Below are 7,172 nucleotides of genomic sequence, written 5' to 3'. Positions count from 1 at the left end.
GAGGAATTCTAGGCTAAACAAGGTAGCTCTGCCTTCTTCACCTGCCAGGTGGGTAACCTTGACCTGCTACTTACCCTTACTTCCTCCATCTATAAAATGGCAGACAGCACCCGGCTCAGGGTGGGCTCTCGGTAAGCCATCATTAATGTTGTCTAACTGTTGTCATCATCATCATCTCTGTGACCTTCCACCACCGGGACCATGCTCCGGAGGGGCCATGCCCCGCTCCTGCATAAAAGCATCCCATGGTTCCTGCTCCCATCAGGCATCAGACCAACTCTTTCCAAGAACTCACTGGGCTGCACAGCACAGCTGGCCTTTCACATTTGCAACATAGGAGTAATGTGACGGAGCTCCCAGACAGGGTGAAGTGGGATTGGGCCCGCCGTGTCAGCTGCCCTCCAACCTGGGGTGCACTTCCCCTGAGCAGCGGGGCTGGGGCCAGGGCTGAGGCTCCTCCATCCATTGCCTTGGATTTCTCCAGGGAGGACGCTGGGGAGGAGGGCTGGTCAAAACCCTTTATCCAAGGTTGGCAGGTCAGGCCACTGGCCTCAGAAAGAAAAGGAGAGAGGAGGGAAAGGCTGAAAATTGGGCCCAGAAACCCCTCACCCTCTGCTCCCTGCTCCTCCCCTAAACCCTTAACCTCCCTCTTTGTAGGAGGATGCTCTCAGGGGCCCAAATGGTTCAGGCAACATGCAGAGGACTAGTAAACCTTTAAAAAGCTCTCCGGCCTCACTAAAATCCAGGAGAATGGGAGCTAAACAGCAATCAAATATCTTCAAAGAGATTTGAACAGAGGAGAGCTGTCGTCCTTCTCAAACCCGGTGCCCCCCTTTATACAAGTCAGCATTTTAATGCACATGTAATATTCTGAATATCTCTAACTTCAGATGAAAATCATTCAGCTTTCAAAAAATTTTAAATGCCAAAAAAATGCCAGCTTTTCTGTTCTTAAAAATTAGGAATATGTGCCGGCATGTCAGAAGCAAGTGATGGGATGCCCACTCTCCCCCTCATCTGCCCAGGCCTCCCTGAGCTCCAGCCTCTGGCCAGCTCCTCAGACACCCAGGTGGCCTCCCGACTCTGTCCTCTCGCTGCTGCCCCACTCACTGCTCTCCCCACTCCAGCCACCTGCTCATCCTTCAGCCCCAGCCTGGATGTCACCTCTTCCTCTATAAACCAGCAGTCCTTCTCCTGTCTTAGTCCCCAGCTGGAGCCCTGGGGAGTTCGTTCCTTCAACCCAAGTGGCTTAATAACACACTTACTCATCCCCAACTCTCACAGCCCCCAGATGGAATTCTGGGGCCAGCTGTTGACATACTAATCAGAAAGGAAGTGCCGAGGCTGGGGCTCTCAGGATGACCAAGAAGGGGGATCCATCCCACGTTTAAGTGGCTACCCTCTGAAGATGAGTCCCAAACCAACTCCTGGCCAGAGGACCAACTCCATGTAGCCTGTGGAACCTGTGTGGTGACAGGGTGTCTGCACTGACCACCCCACCCACCATACACTGGATGCTAAGTTCAAGGTGATCCACTGAGGGGGCTGTCATCAGGCTGCCCTACACCCAGTGCAGGACAGGCACCATGCTGGGTGCTCTAGGCAGTGCTGAGACAAACCCAACCTTGGGAGATAAGCACACAATAGCATGGATGGAGGTGAATCATGAGCTAAGCTATGGGAAGGCTTAGCACAGAGCCTGGCAAATAGCAGACATGCGGTACAAGGGATCTCATCATTGTTATTATAAGGACACCAAAAAATAATGTTTTCTTTAGGACTTTCTGGTTGTAAGTGACAGGGACAGAAACCCACTAAAACTAATCCAAGCGAAAAGGAACTTTATGGGCTCACATAACCCAGGTTCTGGGAGGACAGACCATGGGCAGCTTCAATTTATAACCTGACAACCTTGGGTTGAGAGTAAAAAAAGAATTATTCCCCCCCGGCTCAGATGAGAAAAATCCTGGGGAAGGACCCTGATTGGTCTAGCTTGGGTCATGTACACATTCCTGGACCAATCACTAGAGGAGTTTGGTGGGTCCAACTTGCGTCCGATGGCCAACTTCTTGGCCAGATGGAGTTGATTGGCAGCTCCATCTCCATGACAATAGTGGATGAGAAGGAGCAAGTCCCCTAAAGGAAGGGGGAAAAGGGGACATTATCTTACCTGAGGAAGTCAGAATGTCCTCAGAACTCCACCCTTCCAATACATGAACTCAGGGTCTGTCAAAAAGGTATTATCCTCACTTTATGGATGGGGAAGGTGAGTCTCAAATCTATGAAATAACTTGCCCAAGGTCACATGATCTGTAAGTGGTGGCCCAGGGACTCAGTCTCGGGACGTCTGCCTCCATAGTTTTCCTCACATCTAATCCTTTTCTTTCTTCAGGAAGAAGAGAAAGATTGACCACGCACAGGCACTCACGTTTCCCCAACGTAGTTGGCTGCCTGCCTGGGCTAGCCCAGCTGTGTCCAGAGCCAAGTTCGATCTTTGGAAATGTTTTTAATTGGGTGAACTCGACCTCTTGAAATTGACCCCTGGGAAAGCAAGAGGGAAGACAGTAGAGACACAGGAATGAGAGACCGAGCAAATTGAAGAGCAGGTTAGCAGCTGTCCTTGTCCTTGAAACAGGTGACTTGGAGACCAGAATCCTCAGGTCTAAAGGAAAGCTGGTTTGGTGAGGGAACCAGAGGGGAAAAAAATACTTTAGTGAAAAAAGGATAGAAAAATATATATCATACCTGACCCAGGGCTGCCCTCCAAGGCCTGTTCTCAATGTTGAGAAAGAGGATTTTTGGATTCTCTCCTGTTGAGTAGGACCATGAGCCCTCCCTCTCCAGATGAGCGTGGGCCTCCAAAGATGGAGGAAAATGATGAAGTGGACATTGCCATCAAGACTGATCACCTGGGTCGACTGACACCACTGGGAGGAAGCCAGGTGCCACCCTTGAGGGCAAATAATTCAGTTTCTGATGATATAGGCAAGAAATTTACTTTTCAGAATAATCAGAGGCCAGTCTCTGTCCCGCTTCCTGACCTGTTCACACTACATCTTAGTCTGGTTTCTGCAACCCTCTTCTCCCAGGAGCATCCAGTACTTTTTCTTTCCTACGTTTTTGCTATCCAAACTTACCTCTCCTGTGGCCTCTTCATTTACTGCTCTACCAGGAGCCCGGCTAATCTATCTGATGCTGCTGGAATAATTGTAGTTGTCCTGGGTAAAAGTGCCAATCGCCTTTCCTCCCCAGGGGACACACTTAATACATGACAGAGGGATTGTTCCCTAGGCTGGCCCTAGGGTTTGAAGTGGCCACCCCAATAAATCCTCATTGCCAGGATTTCTGGGCATCCCAAGTCTTCCTTCCATGACCAATGAGGTGCTAGCTCCTGTCCTTTCTTTTGAATTCTCCCTTAGATCTGCACCCCCTCCCTCCACACTGCCACTGTCCGGGTGTGACTGATTAAAGATGGCCACACATGATTTGTCACTCTCCCTATGGAGCACAGGTGTTTATTTTCCTCCTTGCGTCTGGGCTGGCCCTGTGACTGTTGAACCAATGGAGTGTGGGAGAAGTGAGCCTTGCAAGTGCTGGGCCTAGACTTTAAGAGGACAGGCAGCTTTTCTTTTTCCCACTTGGAATGCTCACTTCTGGAACATTCCCTCCCAGAACCCATTTGCAATGCTGGAAGCCCAAGCCGTATGGAGGGGTCATGTATCTCTGCAAGTCAGCAGCGCCAGCTCAGCTTCGAGCGGACAGCCGGCAACAACTACCAGCCATGGGAGTGCGCCATCTTGGACGTCTAGCATGAAAGAGTCCCCAGATGACAGCAGTCCCAGTCGACATCACATGAGCAGAAGAGCTACCCCACTGAGCCCATTCAGCCCTCAAAATCACAAGAGATAATAAAATGGTTGTTTTAAGTCACTGGGTTTTCTGGTGGTTTGTTTCACAGCAATAAGTACCTGAACACCAGGATCAAGCTTTCATCTTTCCTGTTGGAATTGTTTGCTAACTAACTGATCTCGCAGCCTCCACACCCATCTACTTCCCAAGGTTATTTTCCAGACCCAGGACTGAGGGTGTCATTCTTCTGCTCAGAAGCCTTCAACGGCTTCTCACTGGCCATAACAATAGTACTTAGCCCTAGGGAGTGCATGTCAGAATTACCAGGGCATCTTTATCAAAATACAGATATTTCATTCAAAGGCTTGGAATCAGGGTATCAGATGGTGAAAAAACACCCCTGGTGTGGTAGATTAAATTATTTGCCAATGATTCTTCCTTGCCTACCTGTACCATGAGTCCCAGAGAGCAGAGGGAATGCTCCCACACCAGTGGACTTGGCCATGTTTTTTATTTTGCCCAATTGAATATGGACAGAAGCAACACTGTGCTAGTTCCAAGACAAGGCCTTGAGAGGCACTGCATATTTCCACTCCTCCCTCTTGCACTCTTGCCATTCCCCATGAAAGAGTATGCCCCAGATAGCTGCTACCCTTTCAGCCTGGGCCCCCAAATGAGAGACATACGGAACAGACCTGAATGCAACCCCCAGTGTGGACTCAAGCTCAGCGAATTCCAGTCAAGTTCATCAGAGTCACCCCAGCTGATTTGCAGACCTGTAGTGAGAAAAATAAATCTTTGTTGTTGTATGCCTCAGGGGTCACTTGTTACACAGCTTTATTGCAGTAATAGCTAACTAATACATCAGGTGATTCTGAAGTACACCCCTGGTTAAGAACCACTGGCCAGAAGGATAAAGTCACAAATGTTTAGCCTGGTATTCAAGACCTTCCTTGGTCTGACTCCCAATTATCTCTCTGGCCTCATCTCCCAGCTTCCTCTTCTGAACCAGTCAAGACTCTGGGTGCTAAAACAGAATCCAATCCTGATGAACCCTAACAGTAAAGGGACTCAGAGGTACCTGTAAAATCAGATTGAGAAAATGGGCAGAAAGCAAGAAAATCAGGCAGCTTGGGCCAAGGTCAGAAGAGGCATAGTTAAAATGGGAGCACCACCGGTTACCTGGACTCTGGGCACTAGATCTTTAAGCCACTGCTTGCAGAGGGGGAATCTTTGGCTCTCCTGCTTCTTTGGAGAGGGAAGCACCCCGCTGGTGCAGCCACACCCTAGCTGCTACTAGAGAAAGAACAGGTGGGACTCCTAAAGAAGACAAGGTCAGATTCTAGGCATCCAAATCCCCACAGACATCCCCTGAACCTCCACGCTCCCTGTGAATAAGATATGAGTTCACATTTGCAAAGCTCTTCAATTTTTCTAGCATATAGTAACTGCCACATGAATGTTTCTCAAATAAATATTGAAAGATATAACTTCTAGGCCATGGGCTAAATCAGGCCTTTTTGATTGCCTTCTCCCAGTTCAGTAAGTTCAGATACTTTCAAGCCTATCTCAGAAGCCACCCTTGCCTGAGGCCTTCCCTAAGCCCCAGGTGGGAAGTGGCATCTCTTTCCTCAGCATCCCAACCCGCTTGATCTGCCCTTCTGTTCTGATGTTGGGCAGGACCTGAAGTTGCCTGTGACCTTGTGAGGCCTGAGGTCTTCCCGGGCACTGAGGCCGGTGCCTGGTGCCTGGTGGGTGCTGAGGAAGTACTGGGAGAATGCCTGAGCAAGGGAGCCTTTTGCCAACTGTGAGAGCCCCAGCTGCCTCTAAACCCTCAACATGTGAGCAAGCAGGAACCCATTTGAGCTTGGGCTAATATACGTATGCAGCCTGGCCCAGCCCGGGGCTTGCTAGTGAAATGCCACAGTGCAGTAGACCTCTGGGTCTAAATCCTTAATTCCTCAGGCTGGGATTTCAAACGAGTACTGCTAGCTTTTGAGCTGAGCACGGGGAGCCTCCCACTTGGAAGGGCTTTGCAAATCGGCAGCTCCAAGAGGAGAGTCCTGGAGCCACAGGGTGGGCAAGCTCTGACCCAGAGGCAACCAGAGACCTCGGCCAATGTCCGTCAGGCTGGGAGTATCACTACCCCAGCTCACGCAGCTCATATGACTACAGATCTCCTCTGTGGGAGTGGGCCCAAATTACCCTCTGGAGGACTTTGTTTGATATCACATCTTTGCTAGATAATATGTCCTGGCTTGGGTATCTGTACCGTGATACCTTCCCTTCCTGGCCTCACCTGCCTAACCCCCTACACATTTTTTTCTTTTAAAAATCTGCTTCTGGGAACCCGACCTAAGAGAGAAGAGAGGGAGGGAAATTAAAACAATGAAAAGCAGAATGCTCACTCTACTTCAATATCTTCTCGTGAATTATCTTTTAACTCTCTCAACTACCTTGCAAGGAATCTTTGTCCCCATTTTAAAGATGAAGAAATTGAGTCTCAGAGAAGTTAAGCAACTTGCCCAAGGTTATATAATTAATAAGTGTTGAGCAAGGTTTTCTAACTGCTATATGTACTGCCTTCCATTAGAAAGATGCCATCAGTAGGGTCTAGACACATATCTATAAGTTAAACTTGAGAAAAAAAAAGCCATAACCAATCCATTAAACAAACATGGATAATAGGGCACATCTATGGGAGATGGAAGTTGTGATGGTGATTGCTTTTGTCTGTCAGGCATAGCTCCCCCTCTTCACCCCATCTTTTTCTGGTACCAGATAGAGGTGGGCATACAATCAGAATTCCTTTCCCCAGACCTGGCCCTTGAACTCAGGGGTGGGAGGTGACTACAGAAGAAACATCAGGTGACAGACACTCCTGTTGCTGACATCCTCTGAGATAGAACTTCCAGATCCAGCTGTTCAGCCCCATCTTCAATCCTCTGAGAATACCCCAAGATTATTCCGATAAAAGTCCCCAAAAGGCTCAGGTTAGACGGAGCCCATTGCTCCATTTTGTCAACAAGACACCTGGAGTGACATAGAAGTTGGTACCAAGAGTGGGGTGTTGAAAGTGACCTAATTTAATTTCCATTAAAATATGGAATTGGGGGCTTCCCTGGTGGCGCAGTGGTTGAGAGTCCGCCTGCCGATGCAGGGGACACAGGTTCGTGCCCCGGTCCAGGAGGATCCCACATGCCGTGGAGCGGCTGGGCCCGTGAGTCATGGCCGCTGAGCCTGCACGTCCGGAGCCTGTGCTCCGCCACGGGAGAGGCCACAGCAGTGAGAGGCCCGCGTACTGCAAAAAAAAAAAAAAAAAA

The sequence above is a fragment of the Lagenorhynchus albirostris genome, chromosome 19 (assembly GCF_949774975.1).
Source record: "Lagenorhynchus albirostris chromosome 19, mLagAlb1.1, whole genome shotgun sequence".
NCBI classification, from domain to species: domain Eukaryota; kingdom Metazoa; phylum Chordata; class Mammalia; order Artiodactyla; family Delphinidae; genus Lagenorhynchus; species Lagenorhynchus albirostris.
The sequence above is the reverse complement of the archived record's forward strand: the minus strand, read 5'-3'. Positions refer to the sequence as shown.